The sequence below is a fragment of the Mytilus californianus genome, unplaced genomic scaffold (assembly GCF_021869535.1).
Source record: "Mytilus californianus isolate M0D057914Y unplaced genomic scaffold, xbMytCali1.0.p SCAF_3, whole genome shotgun sequence".
Taxonomy (NCBI): domain Eukaryota; kingdom Metazoa; phylum Mollusca; class Bivalvia; order Mytilida; family Mytilidae; genus Mytilus; species Mytilus californianus.
Window position 1 is genome coordinate 74455915 of NW_026262679.1, and position 17135 is coordinate 74473049.

The window sequence follows — 17135 nt, forward strand, 5'->3', positions numbered from 1 at the left end:
TACGAGCACGCGATTTGTTATTATAGATCAGAATTTTAATCAGATTTTATTTGGCCTAGTAGTTTCAGAAAAGAAGATTTTAAAAACAAAGTTTACGATTACGGACAGACGACGCACGCCAAGTGATTGCAACAGCTCACTTTGCCTTTGAAGTCCACGCATGCGAGCTTACAAAATAGTGCTGGCTTCAATAAACGGGATGAAATAACGTCGAAAAAATAATAAATAATTGCTTTCTAAATGCACATTGCCATGCTAATATTACAGAACAAAGACATGAACATAATTATATCATTTGTCATTATGAAATTCTTGTTGCTGAAATTGCAAGATAATGAGAGATTCCTCATTTTGTCGTATTCATTTACAAACTTAGCAATTTTTCAGACTTTCCGGGATTAGTACCATAATTTATATTTACAGTGCTACGGTAATGGTGTTAAATGGTATGTGCAGACTCCAACTTTACAGACAACTTTGAAACTGACAAAATATCTATTAGTAATAGTGCAACTTGCTTTGGCAAACTAGACTTTGATCCCAAACGTACCTTCAGATTTGATGAATATACACATTTAATGTATTTGACCTCCAAACTGTTGATAGAGGTTATTTCTAAAAACACTTGTCGCCATCGATATCGGCATTACACGTGCACAAACAAATTCATTTGATTTTGAGTGGTTCATAATATTATTGTTTTAAAATTTCGTCGAATTATTGGGCTGAAACCTAGCTCGAATTTGTCAATTTTCCTAAAGAAGAAACATATCTCCATAACGGCTCAACATTTGTTAATAATTTATAAAAATCTCTCTTTTGTGACTGGGTCGGGGCTGTCTGACATTGGGCACAAGATACATTAACGTTCTAGGTTTAGGTCGAACATTTACCTCTTTTTCAGTTAAGGAATTGGTCAATAAATTCCCATAAACAAGATTAGGAAATGTCTACAAATTGTATTTTTAATACCCCTATCAGAATATGTTGTAGATTAAATTCGTGTTATAAGCGCCCGTCCTATTGGTATCCAAAACTAGAGGCTCTATGGAGCTTAATGTATGGCTCATCTGGCATTTTCACATAAAATGCAACAAGAATATTTGTGTTGGATAAAATTGTGTGAACCAAAATCTTGTCTTGTTGATAATTTTTGTTGGACCGAGTTTCTGTATACCCTTTATAAGTTTTCAAGAAATTGTGATTTAGGAACATGATTGATGATATCATTTCTGTTGCCTTATTTGTAGATCTTGCTGCTGATCAGTCTTGTTGTTCAAAATTTGTTGGACTACTAATGAGGGTCTCGCACGGTCGGCTCATTGTTTCGCTCTATCTAAATTATAGATATAGATGTATTGAATTTTCTAGATATTAGGTGGTAAAAAAATAACCATCAATTCAAAACTCTTTTGTTGTCATTTCCCAAGTATTTGTAGATCTTATTTTGCTGAACGTTTTTGAAATTTAATAGAGTTCTCAATCTACTAGTCAAGAGTTTCACAATAAAAGCGCAAAAATGGGTAAAAATCGTAATTGGAGGGCAATAGCTCCTAAAAGGAGTACACTGATGATTTCAGTCATTTTGAGTAAATATCTTTTTTGCTGACCACTTGTGCTGTTTGGAGTTTCCGTCTCTATCATGGTTTCTGCAAACAAATTCCCACAAAAATGAATAAAGCGTCATCCAAGGACAACAATTTCTATAAGGAGTCAACAGATTGTATTTGTAAATCTTATTTTGCTGATTATTTGTGTTATTTAGAGTCTCTTCCTAGCTACTCTATGATTTGGCCAAAAGCCCCTAAATTAGTAAAATCAAGGATTTCTATAATATTTAATTTCTTTGTGGCCTTTTTGAATCATTGTTATTATTTACATGCAGTTTCTATTGTAACAAAACAAAATAATAAAAATGGGTAAAAATCTCTATTCAAGAGTACCAACTCATATAAAGAGTCGACTTATGACTTCAGTCATGTAGACATATTTGTAAATCTTATATTGAGGATCAGTTTTGCCATTTATATCTCCTGTCTTCTATAGTTTTTGCTAAACCAAATTGGGTAAAATTCGTCATTCAATGGTAATTTAATACTAGTAACCATGATAACTGCCATAAGCAGTAATGTGGTGTTTTGGCCATGTTGACTTAATTGTAGATCTTATTTTGCAATTCATTTTTGTTATTCACAGTTTCGCTTTATCTTTTTTTATTTTCCGAAAAACACAAAACAATGGGTAAAACTCGTCATTCAAGGTCAATAATTCTCATATAATTTGTAGATCATCATCGACTGATCATTTCTGTTTACTACTATAGTTTTCACACAAAAACAAGCATGATGAAATTCGTCATTAAAGGCCAACAAATATAAGTAGGACGACTAATTTTTCGGTCATTTTGACTTATCATATTAAGTTGATCTTATTTTATTGATCATTTTTGCTATTTGCAGTTTCTCTCTTATCTACTATAATAGTTTCTACGAAAAAAACAACTAGAGGCTCTCAAGAGCCTGTGTCGCTCACCTAATTCTACTTTGGTTTTGGAAATCATGTAAAAATAGATTAAAATCATAACATATACCCTAATAATGAGTGAGGCCAAATTTGGTTTAATATTGGTCCTGTAATTTAATAAAAAATCCTGGTGGCCATCTTGAACAGTAAATCGGCAACAAAGTAGCAACACTTCATCAGCACCTCATAAGAAACATTTATGCCATGTTTTGGTTTCATTCCATTCAGTGCACCTCTAGAAGAAGCATTTGTATGTATTTCCCATAGGGTCTTATGTTAAAGGAAGTCCCCCATTGGCAGCCATCATGGATTATGGATCAGCTTCAAAGTAACAAAATTTAGTCAGCACCTCATAAGGAACATTCATGCCATGTTTGGTTTCAATCCATTCAGTATGTGGTTCTCTAAAAGAAGATATTTGTATGTATTGTCCATAGGGTCCTTTGTTAAACATTGTCCCCATCTGGCGGCCATCATGGATGAAGGATCAGCTTCAAAGTAACAACACTTGGTCAGCACCTCATAAGGAACATGCATGCCATGTTTGGTTTCATTCCATTCAATGGTTCTCTAAAAGAAAACATTTGTATGTATTTCTCATAGGGTCCTATGTTAAACTAAGTCCTCCGCTGGCGGCCATCTTAGATTATGGATCTGCTTCATAGTAACAACACTTGGTCAGCACCTCATTAGGAACATTCATGCCATGTTTGGTTTCATTGCATTCAGTGGTTCTCTAAAAGAAGACATTTGTATGTATTTCCCATAGGCTCCTATGTTAAACTAAGTCCCCCGCTGGCGGCCATCTTGGATGATGGATCAGCTTCAAAGTAACAACACTTGGTCAACACCTGTCAACACCTCATAAGGAACATTCATGCCATGTTTGGTTTCATTCCATTCGGTGGTTCTCTAAAAGAAGACATTTGTATGTATTTCTCATAGGGTCCCATGTTAAACTAAGTCCCCTGATGGCGGCCATCTTGGATTATGGATCGGCTTAAAAGTAACAACACTCGGTCAGCACCTCATAAGGAACATTCATACCATGTTTGGTTTCATTCCATTCAGTAGTTCTCTAAAAGAAGACATTTGTATGTATTTCCAATAGGGTCCAATGTTAAACTAAGTCCCCCGCTGGTGGCCATCTTGGATAATGGATCAGCTTCAAAGTAACAACACATGGTCAGCACCTCATAAGGAACACTCATGCCATGTTTGGTTTCATTCCATTCAGTAGTTCTTTAAAAGAAGACATTTGTATGTATTTCCCATAGGGTCCTATGTTAAACTAAGTCCCCCGCTTGCGGCCATCTTGGATGATGGATCATCTACAAAGTAACAACACTTGGTCAACACCTCATAAGGAACATTCATGCCATGTTTGGTTTCATTCCATTAAGTGGTTCTCTAGAAGAAGTTCAAAATGTAAAAAGTTAACGACGACGACGGACGACGCCGGACGACGGACGCCAAGTAATGAGAAAAGCTCACTTGGCCCTTCGGGCCAGGTGAACTAAAAAAGGGGAAAACCTTATTTTTTAGAGAAACAACTCCTGTAAGGAGTCAACTGACGATTTCGTCTTATTTTCGGTGATAATTTTTGTTACTTACGAAGATAATGATGTGATTGTTTTTTAAATTCATACAAAGAAATACTAAATCCTTGGAAGTAAAATGAAATATACTTCCATGGTCGGACGGTCTGTTGTTATTTAGTAAGTAGTGTTTGACGACCTTGACTACCAATGAGGGTCTCGCACGTTCTGTAATTTTGATTTTTACTGTTACGGGCGTTTTTATTTAGTAAGTAGTGTTTAACGACCCTGAATATCCATGAGGGTCTCGCATCTGAATGTGTAGGTCATCTTTGACTGATCATTTCTGTTGACTACTATAGTTTTCACACAAAAACAAACCGGATGAAATTCGTCATTCAAGGCTAATAACCCCTATAATTATGATTATTTCGGTCATTTTGACTATTTTTTTTTAATCTTATTTTGTTATTTACGGTTTCTCTTCATGTACATTTACTAGTTTCCGCAATAAAATGGGTAAAATCGTTTTGCAAGGCCAATAAGTCATTAGGAGGCGCCATAATTATTTCGACCATGTTCACTGATTGTAGGTCTTTTTTTGTTAATAATTTTTGCAACAGAAAGAGATACACATCGTCAGCCGGTTACAGATATGAGTTCCAATAAAGAGTTTTCTTACAATTTGATAAACGGGAATAGTAGGTAGATCTTCACATTTTGAACCTTTCTGCTTCAAGATTTTTTATCTATCTATAATTGATTGAAGATAACATACAACTCTTGCATTTACCCCTCAGTTTTATTTTTATCCGTGGTTCCAATTGGCCCAGTACTTTCAGAGGAGAAGATTTTAAAGAAATCAATAGACGAACGGGACGCCAAACGACCACAACAGCTCAAATGGCCTTTTAAGTCAGATGAGCTTAAAAGTTCAATTCCAAAGGTATTGCAGTTCAGGAGATTATCATTGGCACGTTTTCTTTAATTCAGAAAAGTTACAATTTCAGATTCTGATTGCCAGTATTAAGCTTAGTCTGCCGGGGAATAGATCAAAAAGTCAACAACGAGTCTAACCCTCCCAAAATCTAAATATAATACATTGTAGTCTAGATTATTGTAATCTGGACTTCTTGTACAGTTCAGTTTCTTTAATGTTCTTCAATTAATAGTGGAGCACTACCCAAGGGTATCGTGTTGATAAAAAAGTAAACTTAGTTCAAAAAAAAAAAAAAAAAAATACCCCCACCCATTTAAGAGAAAAATGCCTATCTAATCTTCAAATAGATTATAATTTTAAAAGTTATCGTACTGAAAAGTTCAAACTGTACAATATTTAAAAGTGTTTGGATATAGTACGTATATCAGAACGAAACCTATAAAATTAAATAATTATAAAATTTGAGTTATTCGTGCTTACCAAAACTATTTACCGGTTAAAATTCTTTTACAGAACGTCTGTTTTGAAATATCTTCTTCAAAGAATATTCAAGTTAGGTTTCACTGGTTTGCCCATTGCCCGTTAAGTTCCTTTAAATATGACCATAAGGAATGATCATTGTCGAGGCCAGGGGTATCATGACCTTAATGTGGTTGCGTTTAAATGTTTAACTAGTTTCATTTTCTTCCTTGCCACTTTATATACTACAGTTAAGCAATGTGATTAAAAAATTCCTTACATAATATCAAGACAAGAGTTGACAATAAAATATCTCTTTTGCTGCAATATTGGATATTTTTAAGGGTAATGAATGTACACTCAATCTGAGGCAATCTTACTGGCTTAATGAAATCTGTCATGGGCATATTCTAATTTAAATGTAATGCATTCACATTATAAATAGTTTCGACCTATCAGGTATAATTGTTTTTCTTCACGACATACCTCATTCAAAAACTGAAATGACCAGATTATGAAAATGTGGTAAATAAATACATGAAATATGCCAGACTGACATATACTCCTCGCTGTCAATCCACATATCTTATATGTATAGTGCTTTGTGTTGATCTGACTAGTCAAGCCTTTTTTGAATGTGCCCGTTTCAAGTCAGGAGCCTGTAATTCAGAGGTTATTGTTTGTTGCTGTATATCATATTTGTTTTTCGGTTTAATGTTTTTTTTAGCATTTTTTACTAAGTTACTCGCCAAAAAAGCCTAGTCCACATTAAATAGTGTAATATGTACAAACAGTGTGGCTCCATTATTATCAAGTACAATCTGTAACATTGGGGGATAGGAAAACGGGGGGGGGGGGGGGGATTGGTTGGCTGGCAACCGTGTATACAGTTTTGTAAACATAACAATTCTGTTGAGGCACAGAATTTTTCTTATTTTCCGTTTTACATCAGTGGTGTTTTTTGCTGGTCAAAGTGCCATAACTCAGACCTTAATAACCATTAAGTAAAACCTGCATGTTGTTTACTGCTATTGTTGTTGTGCTTTTTGTTATTGGTAACAAATAGAAAATATTGAAACAAAATTATCCTAACGTCCTGAATGGCTCATCTGGCAAAAACGGATTTGTTTTACTGTGCGTATTGCTATGTGTTTCTTTATTCTACATTGGCTAGAGGTATAGGGGGAGGGTTGAGATCTCACAAAACATGTTTAACTCCGCCGCATTTTTGCGCCTGTCCCAAGTCAGGAGCCTCTGGCCTTTGTTAGTCTAGTATGTTTTTTAATTTTAGTTCATTTATATGTTTTGGAGTTAAGTGTGACGTCCATTTTCACTGAACTAGCACACAATTTGAGTTAGGAACCAGCTGAGGACCACCTCCGGGTGCAGGATTTTCTCGCTGCATTGAAGACCCATTGATGGCCTTCTGCTGTTGTCTGCTCTTTGGTCGGGTTGTTGTCTCTTTGACATATTCCTCATTTCCATTCTCAATTTTAAGTATCAACAAACCAATTACAGCTAATATGGATTTGCTCATTTCCACCCTCCCACAGTTGGGAGTAGGCAAAACGTCTAGACGGTCCCATTCATTCCGCCCATACTTTGAAGAGGACACAAATTTCTTTTTTTCATCATAAGGATTGAACATACAATACCTAAAATAAACAAATCAACCTGTGACAAATCTGATTCTATTGGTACCTAGTTCATTAAAATCCAACCAGAAATTACCTCACAAATTTTTTTTGTTAAAAAGGTAGTTTTTAATGATATATATGGACTTTGTTTACTTGAGGGGACCCAACCCATACAGGGCTATACTAAATCAACACAAAAACTTACCCTTACCCAACTTTTACTTCAGGGGTCCTAAACTATAGAGATATATCAAAATATTTATATTTCATAAATACAAACTCATGGAAACAAATGCTCTGTATCAACTTTTTAAAATAGCTGTCAAAAATACAAAGTTCCCCTAAGAAACGTATGTGCTTTGTGTTATTCATTGTTCCATGACAAGGTTATTGTGCCATATGGTAATGCAACTGATAATTTTTTATTACTTTTACTTATAATTATTGACTAACAATCAACAAGCAATACAAAACACCCAGACAGATTTCAAGAGATGAATCTATGAATTGCAGTGTTATAATGTGCTACACTAAAATCTTGAATTTTAAGTAGGATTATCCTCTCTTTGCATACAAATTCTATGTTAAATGAGACGTTATTTTTGCTGTGAAGTATATTGATTTAAGAACTTACAACTTCTAAAACAAACAATATCAAATAAAAATCTTTTCTATTTTGTAGTCAAGTGTTTGGTCTTAATTTCAGGTGATTTAGTCTCTTATGCAATGTACCTAATTCATGTGATTTTCATTTGGAGTTCATAATTTTCTTTTTAGTTATCTTATATTAGCACTGTAGGTCTATATATTAGGAGGGGTGAGATAAATTTTTCATGACTATGAGTTTACCACCTGAAAGTAAATGACCGAGTATACATGTATAAACTTTCTGTCATTAAGTTTCTATTTATGCCTGTTAGTCTACATTTAGAGAATGTGATTAAAGTCTTTATCTACTTTTCTTTTTACAAACATACATATAAATGCATGTACATCTTGACTTTTTCAATAAATATATCTTCAAACATCTTAACCATCAAGTCATTTCATTTTCGTGTAAACTCAAAAACTATAGATAAAGGGACACAACTCCTTTTCATTTTCGTAAATTCATTGATGGATATATATACAAACACATTTTATAAAGTGAGAAATTTGTGTGAGGGTTTTATTTTGGCGATAAAGATATAAGGTAAAAATATCACCTCCCATAAATTGCATCTTAAAGAGAGATAAGAATCAGGAACTCGAAAGTAAAACCCCAGGAACAGATTTCTTTCTAGAAAGTTTGATACCTAAAAACTGCAAAAATAAACCATTTAAAACAGTATATCAACCATGAACAATTTACTTATACAAAATCCATGTCATTCTTTAAAGGACATCAAGGTTTCCTTATTAGTTTTCTTAACAAAGATTATCCACATTATGGCCACATGTGACAAATCAATACAAAAAAAACACGGTAATAATGACAATGTTTATTCATACATATAAAAACACATTAAATCTGAATCATCAGAAAAATTTAAATGTTTTACAAAAACCCTTATCACATAGCATTAGGCAGTCCGATTTAACTATTGCAAAAGTATTGACTTTTAGAAAAACAGTTTACGTAATACTTTTACCTACATTCTATGTATTTGATGATGAAGAACATATAACAATACATCAACTTTACAAATGCACCATTAAAACCTCTGTACAAAATTACAAAGTTAGCAATCAGATCTTATTATTCAGACATAATTTTAAAAGATACCATATAACTTAGCTACAAATGTATATGCTCATAACTACATGTATGCCACCTGATGGGAGGGGTGGATATACCCTTTATTTTTATAGCCCAAAAGACAGAAATGCCCCCCTAAAAAAGATTAAGCAATATAATGAATATATGAATTATTAATTAAACCTAATTCCTTTCAATTTTAAACCATTAATCTAAAAAATATATGTGTATATGACATTTTTCTGTGTATATTTGGTTTGATAATTGTACAGTACACACAAGATGACTCATGTAAAATTAACTCTTGCTAGTGTTGGGTGAATCACAGTGAAATAAGGTGATTGTAAGTGATAGAGGTCAAAATACTATCATTCATGTCTGTTTCAATATCTATTTCAGAGTGAATCATTCACGATCACCAGCATTCAGTGAATTTTCACTGAACCATACTGTACATTCAGAGAGAATATACAAAATAAACATGCAAATGACACGATCATAACACTAGGACAAAATGATAATTAATGCAAATGATTAATAAAAAAAAATATCATCAGTTGTTCACAATGACTTGTACTTCAGCCTTTTGTTTTACTTTCCTCCTGTAGCACCTTGTTCACTACCACCTTCCCCACCACCTGCTTTCTTTTCCTGTTTTAGCCTCATTATCTCTGCATCCCTATAAAAAAACAGCAAGATTGTAATTATCAATGTGACCACTGAAAGGTAAAGATCTCTCTCATTTTGTAAAGTGAACTTAAATTAAGCATTAAATTGTATTTTGCAATGACATTATATGAAAGCAATATTTTGAATTGATGTTATTTTCCTTTGTTCATAATTGTACATTAGTAGTTGAAACTATATCTAGAACATGTAGATTTGTAGACCATGCAACACTTATGGAATTCTTAATAAAAAGTTTTCTTAAAGTACATGTATGGTCATACACACACGTATAAATATACATCATTCTATAACTTGAATATACATCCATGACATCTGAATATACAATGTATATTATCAATAAATTGCATGACAATGGCTTGATAGAATCTAAATAATGTTCATGTCACTGAACTATGCTGTTTGAACTCTCAAAGGTGAAGATATAGCTATTAAGCCTGTGACATAAAAGTTTTGATTGCATTTGGTGCTATCTTTACCCTAAAAAGAATCAACTTACTAATACTCTTGAAAACATGTACAAAGTACACGTAAATAGATTAGGCCAAACATAATAAAATGTTTCCTTCCTAACATTGAAAGGTGGGTAGGATGGAAATATCTTTTTTTAAATATAGTTTTCAGATCCTTGTATTATTTAAACCATTTTACCAGATAGATATTCTACCATTTTGTAATTATCAAAGAACAAAGTGACAATGTTTATTACATTTTGATCAACTCTTTTTCATACTTTGATGAAATAACAACTGATATGTTAGTGATAATTTCTTGAAGAAATCATAAGAAATAAGTTGGGATCGGCTGTGAAACCCTTAACACAAATCATTTTTTTACGCCGTTATGTAAAAAAACAATGAAGTAACGTCAGGGTATAAATTAATCAACAGTTAATTTGCACTTCATCCACTGTAATTATGGTTATACAATGTATTTCATCACTGATCATTAAAAAAGTGCATTATTTTACTGCACATCTAGGGTTTCAAATTAAATTAGCTGTCACATTCCATTTTTGGATGCACACCATTTCGCTGGTGATTAGCTTCACCCCTCTTCCCTTTTTCATAATTTTCCAACAAATCAATAATATCAAGTACAAAAATGTATGCTGTAACAAAATATTCTTTTAATATTTAATTTGACAAAAGAATAGTTATATTGGAATTGATCACTTGAATTTCATCACTTTGACTTAACGTTTTAATTTGTCACAAGACCGATCGTCATAACAGATACAGGTTGGAAATTCAAGAGTGGTGGATAAGTTAGCATTTTCTATATCTAAATATTATCTTTTTAAATTTAAAGTACATTTAGTTGCCCCTTCCAACAGTTGACAAAATGGTTGAAGCAGACTTCTGGACATCCAATAATTAGATCTTATTATCTTTCAAAACTTAACTTTAAAGCATTTTCTTTCATAGTTTTAAGATGAAATCGTTAGTTTTCGGTTGAACGTAAGTTGTATGGTATAGTGTACAATGTACATGTAACATCTTTGATCATTCTACCTACCTATGGCGGCGTTCATCTAAAGTTAATCCTTTATTGGCACCCTTCTCTGAACTCTTCTTTTGTTTTTGCAGATCTTGCTGTTTTTTTGCAGCTTTTGCACGGGCAAGATCTCTCTGATTTCCTCCTAAAATTCATAATCGCAGTGCAAAGTTATAAATATACATGTATATAATCTTCTTCAAACGGTCTCCACTTGAATTGTTAATAAAGAATTAGAGAAATGGTAGTGAAATAATAAGTAACAATGGACTGGTCAAGCATTGGGATTGGATTATAAATGCAATTAATTACAAAAATCTGTACAAAAAAAAAATCAAGTTCATAATCAAGATTGCAGAAAAACAAATGCATTGGTCAAAATGATCGTTACTTCTTATCTATTTTTATATATATTGTGTTGTGCACAGTTTACGAAATGTATATAAAATAAGGTCCTTATGTACATAAATCCATGTACATATATGTGTATTCAAATTGACAATAAACATGATAAAATTTAAGACAAACAGACTGAATTACTCTGTTTCAAACCTATATAGAATATGTTACAAATGTACATTGGCATACAGCCCAGATACAGATTGTATTTTTCTTGGTTAAGTATCGATATGTAAACAGGGGAATTGTAAAACAGTCTTCAGTGTTGATACATGTAATTTACAAGCATAGTCATGATAGTAGTGTTAATCTATTTGGTATAAAACAGAAAATTCAAATGTCAGTGCAAGCAATGAAAATTAATTCTAATTATATACTTTGATGACCTATATATTGTCAACCAGTATAATCACAGTTAGCATATCTAATTTTAGCGCAAACGCATTAATACACAAAATTGGCCGTTTCGATTTACTCTGTCCTAATTTAAAGGACCAAGTAAACTCAATTTCTACAATAAAACCCACATTTTAGGTAGGCCAAACTTCATATACAATACTGTTATCTCTATTTTAATGCAAATTAAACAAATCAGTACATTTCAGTTTTTAATTCTGTGTAAAATTTCATAAAATGAAAATCTCGCGGAAGGATGTTATCTCCTTTGGCAACTAAACAAGGTGACATCATATACATGTATGCTTTCTGTGTCAAATGTCAGAAAATTATAAATGCCCTGTGGGAATTTATATCTGGTTTTTGTATTATTCTTTGTCATGTTTGTTGCTGTGCCGTGGCAATGACATTGTTGTTACAGGTTTGATAGCTGTTTGTTATCTTCTGCCTATCTTTTACAAGTCTTATATGAATGAACTTGGCCTTTGATCATCATGACAATATTTTCTGATTCACAAAACGCTGAAGAAAACCAGATCTCCTGTAGTTGGTGATCGCAATACTGGTATACCAGTATTGTCCACAATACTGGTATAAAAATTTTGTACCAGTATTGTAACTTTTTTTTTTAAAACAACAATACTGGTACATTACTGATATACCAGTATTGTAGTTGTATTGTTCACTATACTTTAAGGTGTATAATGAAAAATGAATTTTAAGCAAAATTAGATATTGAAGATCAAAGGGAGATTAAATGAACTCAAAAAGATTATAGAGGATAATTGTGAAATCAATTAACAACCAGTTAAAAATAATTACTATACTTGTACAAATAAACAAAAATTATTGTAATTAACTCATCTTATTCAAACAATTGTTAATTATATAAATAATTGCTAATAATTTTATCATATTTCTATATTTTATTTAATTCAATTTAGATAAAATAAAAGCTTTATTATCTGAGATATTATTTAATAAATTCAAGCAAATTATTACAGTCACTATAACACTGTAAATTCAGCATTTACATGTATGCCATCGTATATTTTTTACAGATATTTTAATACATGTATACTAAGATTCTAAGCATTTGTTTGTCTTTTTTTTCTTGTAACATGTATAAATCTTTCACAATAAACATGATAAAAGATATCAATATCTATTAAACATAAAAACTAAAAGTTGCTTAATCATGTTAATAGGGGAACCTGATTATAATCAAATTAACTAGTTTGTCTACATGAATGTTAAGGGTAGTTAAAGCAGTTGATTCAGAACCATGGGCAATACAATTTGTAGCAGATATATCTACTGGTACAAATACTCAAATACTAATACTAGACAAGCACTCCTACAGTAAGAGAGCCGTACAGGTGCTATCTAAACAAGCTTGTAATCTAGTAAGCGTAAGAGAAAGTCCACAGACTGAATACATAAATATCAATATAGGAAGTGGGGGTTGCAGAAATGCCATCTGAAGAAGAAATAAACAATACCAATGTTGATGATACAGAAGCTATAACAGCATTGATGTCAATATAAAATTCACTAAAATATACTATTGAGACTTGGACAGAGAGAGCTGGAAGAAAACATAGAAGAAAGTAAAGAGTTTGTTAAAATGCTGAGACAGTATGGTTCCCTTAAGAAAAAAACATCAGAAGATTCAACTTTCTTTGATTACAATCACAGTGTACCATCAATGGCATCATCAGTTAAACATACAATCATTCCATATAAAATTGTCATGTCATATGTTAATATCATTATGCATATATATGTGACACCTTTGATAAAAGATTAATTACCTATATGTATTGTTTATTTAAAAAAAAACACAATACTGGTACAATACTGGAATACAATACTGGTACAAAATTTTTATACCAGTATTGTGCACAATACTAGTATACCAGTATTGCGATCACCAACTACAGGAGATCCAAATTATGTCACCTTACTTTAAAACAATAAGAAAATGAATATATTTTATATTTTATAGCAATAAACTAAAACACGATACAACACATTAAAAAGGGTGCGAACGTGAAAGGGGAGCAAACGGTCCCGGATTCGTATTTTTTTTAGGAAAAAACACAGCCATAATTTCGTTATGATCATGATGAACCTTAAGTTTGACCCAACTACAAATTACTACAACAAAAACAGTAGCTACTTACTGGTCATGTTTCAAACCTCACTTTGTATAAATACAATATACTTATATCAGTTTTCTATCAGTCAAGAGACTGCATACGCAAAATTGCACCCTTTCCCTAAGATTCCAGGTTTATTTTTAGTATTTGAATAAAGGAAAGATGGTAAATATGTTTGTTCAAAACTTTCCTTTTTCTTTTGTTCAATACATAAGTTCATGTCCGAAGATAAAATGAATCAAAGATATTTATAAATAATTGAATGAGATAACTTGTGGTCTTCTCCAACGGAACCAAATTTCTTATTTAAGACAATTTTATCTCTTTATAAATAATAAAAAATATCTTCCCTTTATTCTTTTTTTAAGGGTACTACCGGTATTGGATTGAGATCAAACAGAGGTTCTTTCGGCCTAATTATCGATGCTCGACGTTTCGGCCATACTACCAGTTCAGCTATAAATGGGGGAAAATATAATTGTTTTTACAGAGAGAAGTCAAGTAACAAAATACAATTCATTTATATATTATTGATAAAAATGTGTATTAATTTATGAATGATTAAATAATATTCGTAAAATGGTAATAAAAAATCATGTAAATTTGTAAGAGAGGCGAAAGAGAATCCGGGTCCGTTCGCGCCCAATCACGTTCGCCCCCATGCACGTTCGCCCCCTTTCACTTTCGCACCTTACACGTTCGCACACAAAGTCCGTTCGCACCCTACACGTTCGCGCCCAATTCTTATTGGTTTTGTGTTTAATAATTTGTAAACGAGTTTTGGTAAGTGTATTGCTATAAATATATATTTTTTCATTGTTTCTAAATAAAGTGAGATTCTGACAAGGTTTTTTTTTGTCATGGTAAATGTATTGCTATAAACATTTTTTTTTCATTGTTTTTAAATAAAGTGAGATTCTGACGACCAGTATTTTATTTTTGTGTTGAATGATTTTTAATCATGTTTAGGTAAGTGTATTGCTCTCTATATATCTATATCTATATATATATATATAAATAATTTTTTTCATTGTTTCTAAATAAAGTGAGATTCTGATACACATGAGATCAAAGGAGCCAAGCTGTTAAAAACAATTATCTTTCATGTTTTTTATTTAAAATCTTCAAAGTTTTACTCAAACCAAGCTAAATACATGCAGTATTTACATTTAAAGCAAGTTAAAACAACCATGACAACAATCATGATTTTTAAACACTCAACAATAACATCATATTAGGCTGTGTATAAATACCAATTAGCAGTAATCATACATAATTAACATTTAATAATTAATCATCAAATCAATTTAAAACAATATTTCATTTAAAAATTCCCGAATTTTTATTTATGAAAATAAAAATATTTTACAAAACATCTAAAAATTTATCAGGTATTTGAATTAAAAAAAGGGTGCGAACGGACCTAGGGGGCGAACGTGTGGGGTGCGAACGTGTAGGGTGCGAACGTGTATTGGGCGCGAACGGACCCGATACCACAATAGATACCAAAGGGACATTCAAACTCATAAATCGAAAATAAACTGACAACGCCATGGCTAAAAAAGAAAAAAAGACAAACAGACAAACAATAGTACACAAAACACAACATAGAAAACTAAAGACTGAGCAACACGAATCCCACCAAAAACTGGGGGTGATCTCAGCCGTGCTCCGGAAGGGTAAGTAGACCCTGTTCCACATGTGGCACCCGTCGTGTTGCTTTTGTAATTACACACCCGTTATAAGTCTAATTCGGGAAAGGGGACGGGATTGTAGTTACGATATTAGGAACATATTCGCTATCATCTGTGAAACGGATAGCGTCTCTAAAATTTACGAAGGGGTGATTTCAACTTCACCACTTGGAACTCTTAATTTGATAGCTTCCTTGTGAGCAGCAAACCTCTATCAAGGAAATCATGATAAGAAATACAAGACCTGGAGTATCGTATCAAATGGGAGATATATCTGAAAAACACCAAGCATTGTGATACATAGATACACAAATTATTTATAATACATGTATTGATATTAAATTTTTCAATAACAGTTTAAAGTTAGGTATTCTAATTTTATGTATATATATATGATAATTATCTACTAGATCATACTCATCATTTATCACTCTGGAATAGATTACATGAACATGTTGATAAAGTTAATGATGGCATCAGCCTTCTCCTCTTGCCACATGCATCACTGTCAATACTATGATGTCGAACATGAGAGGTATCAGGAGAGGCCACAAGAGATCATTAACAGATAAGGGTCAGACAGGACATGTTGGACAGAATCACAAAATAAATAACAACAGTAAATAACAACCAAAGTCAAGGGGAGACATTTCAAATACAATCAAACAAAAACAAGTATATCAATATATCACGGGTGATCCGTGTATTTGGCAATCGCCAATGGCAGTCAACAGGGTTTAAGAACATTTGTTGTTCGACCTGTTAGTCAAATGCGTTTTGTTAAAATATACTTTTTCACTTTTTTGATCTTTTGGAAAATGTTGTTTGTGCTGTATTTAGATCCCTCTAACAAGAAATTTGTTTTGCATGCACACGTATAAAAATTGCGATTTTTATCCAACGCAATCATAGGTTTGAACGTTGTTTTCAATTTAGACTTGAATATATCAATATAAATATAACAATATCAATAAACATCATAGAGAGCAATTTTATGATGCACACAAATCACTGTCCAGTTGTAATGTTTTTTCAGATAAAATAAAAATAAATTACAAAAAAAACTGGGAGATATATTCTCCGTATGTAGGCACTGCTGGAATGTTGCTTCATAAAAATGGAAAGTTCACTATTGGGAAGCTGAAATCATCTCTTTTGTCATAAAGTTTTGTTTTCAACCAACCCTCATTGTCAATTTCTAGATGTAAGTCAAGATATGAGACAGACTTAACTGTATCTGTTGTATCCTTTATCTCAAGTTCGATGGGATAGATAAGTTCAACATAGTCACCAAATTTTGAATTATTTAGTGAGAGAACATCATCTATATAACATATACGGAACAAGAAATAATAGTTATTTAAAAGGGAAGAAGATTGTTGTTCTTACCATGCAGTTGTTGGCGCCCTAGTTTCTCTAACTTAATATGTTTGTTAGGGATGACAAACTGTGAATGTTCTTTTCT

At 32.3% G+C, this 17135-nt stretch overlaps 1 long non-coding RNA gene across 1 annotated transcript; it reads right to left on the minus strand.

The window, feature by feature from the left end:
• Positions 1–8563: 8563 nt before the first annotated feature.
• Positions 8564–14137, minus strand: LOC127735088 (uncharacterized). Its single transcript, XR_007998030.1, has 3 exons — positions 14001–14137; positions 11041–11164; positions 8564–9514 (listed from the first exon to the last, which is right to left on the minus strand). It is a non-coding gene; the product is annotated as an uncharacterized LOC127735088 (long non-coding RNA).
• Between the last annotated feature and the right edge of the window lie 2998 nt (positions 14138–17135).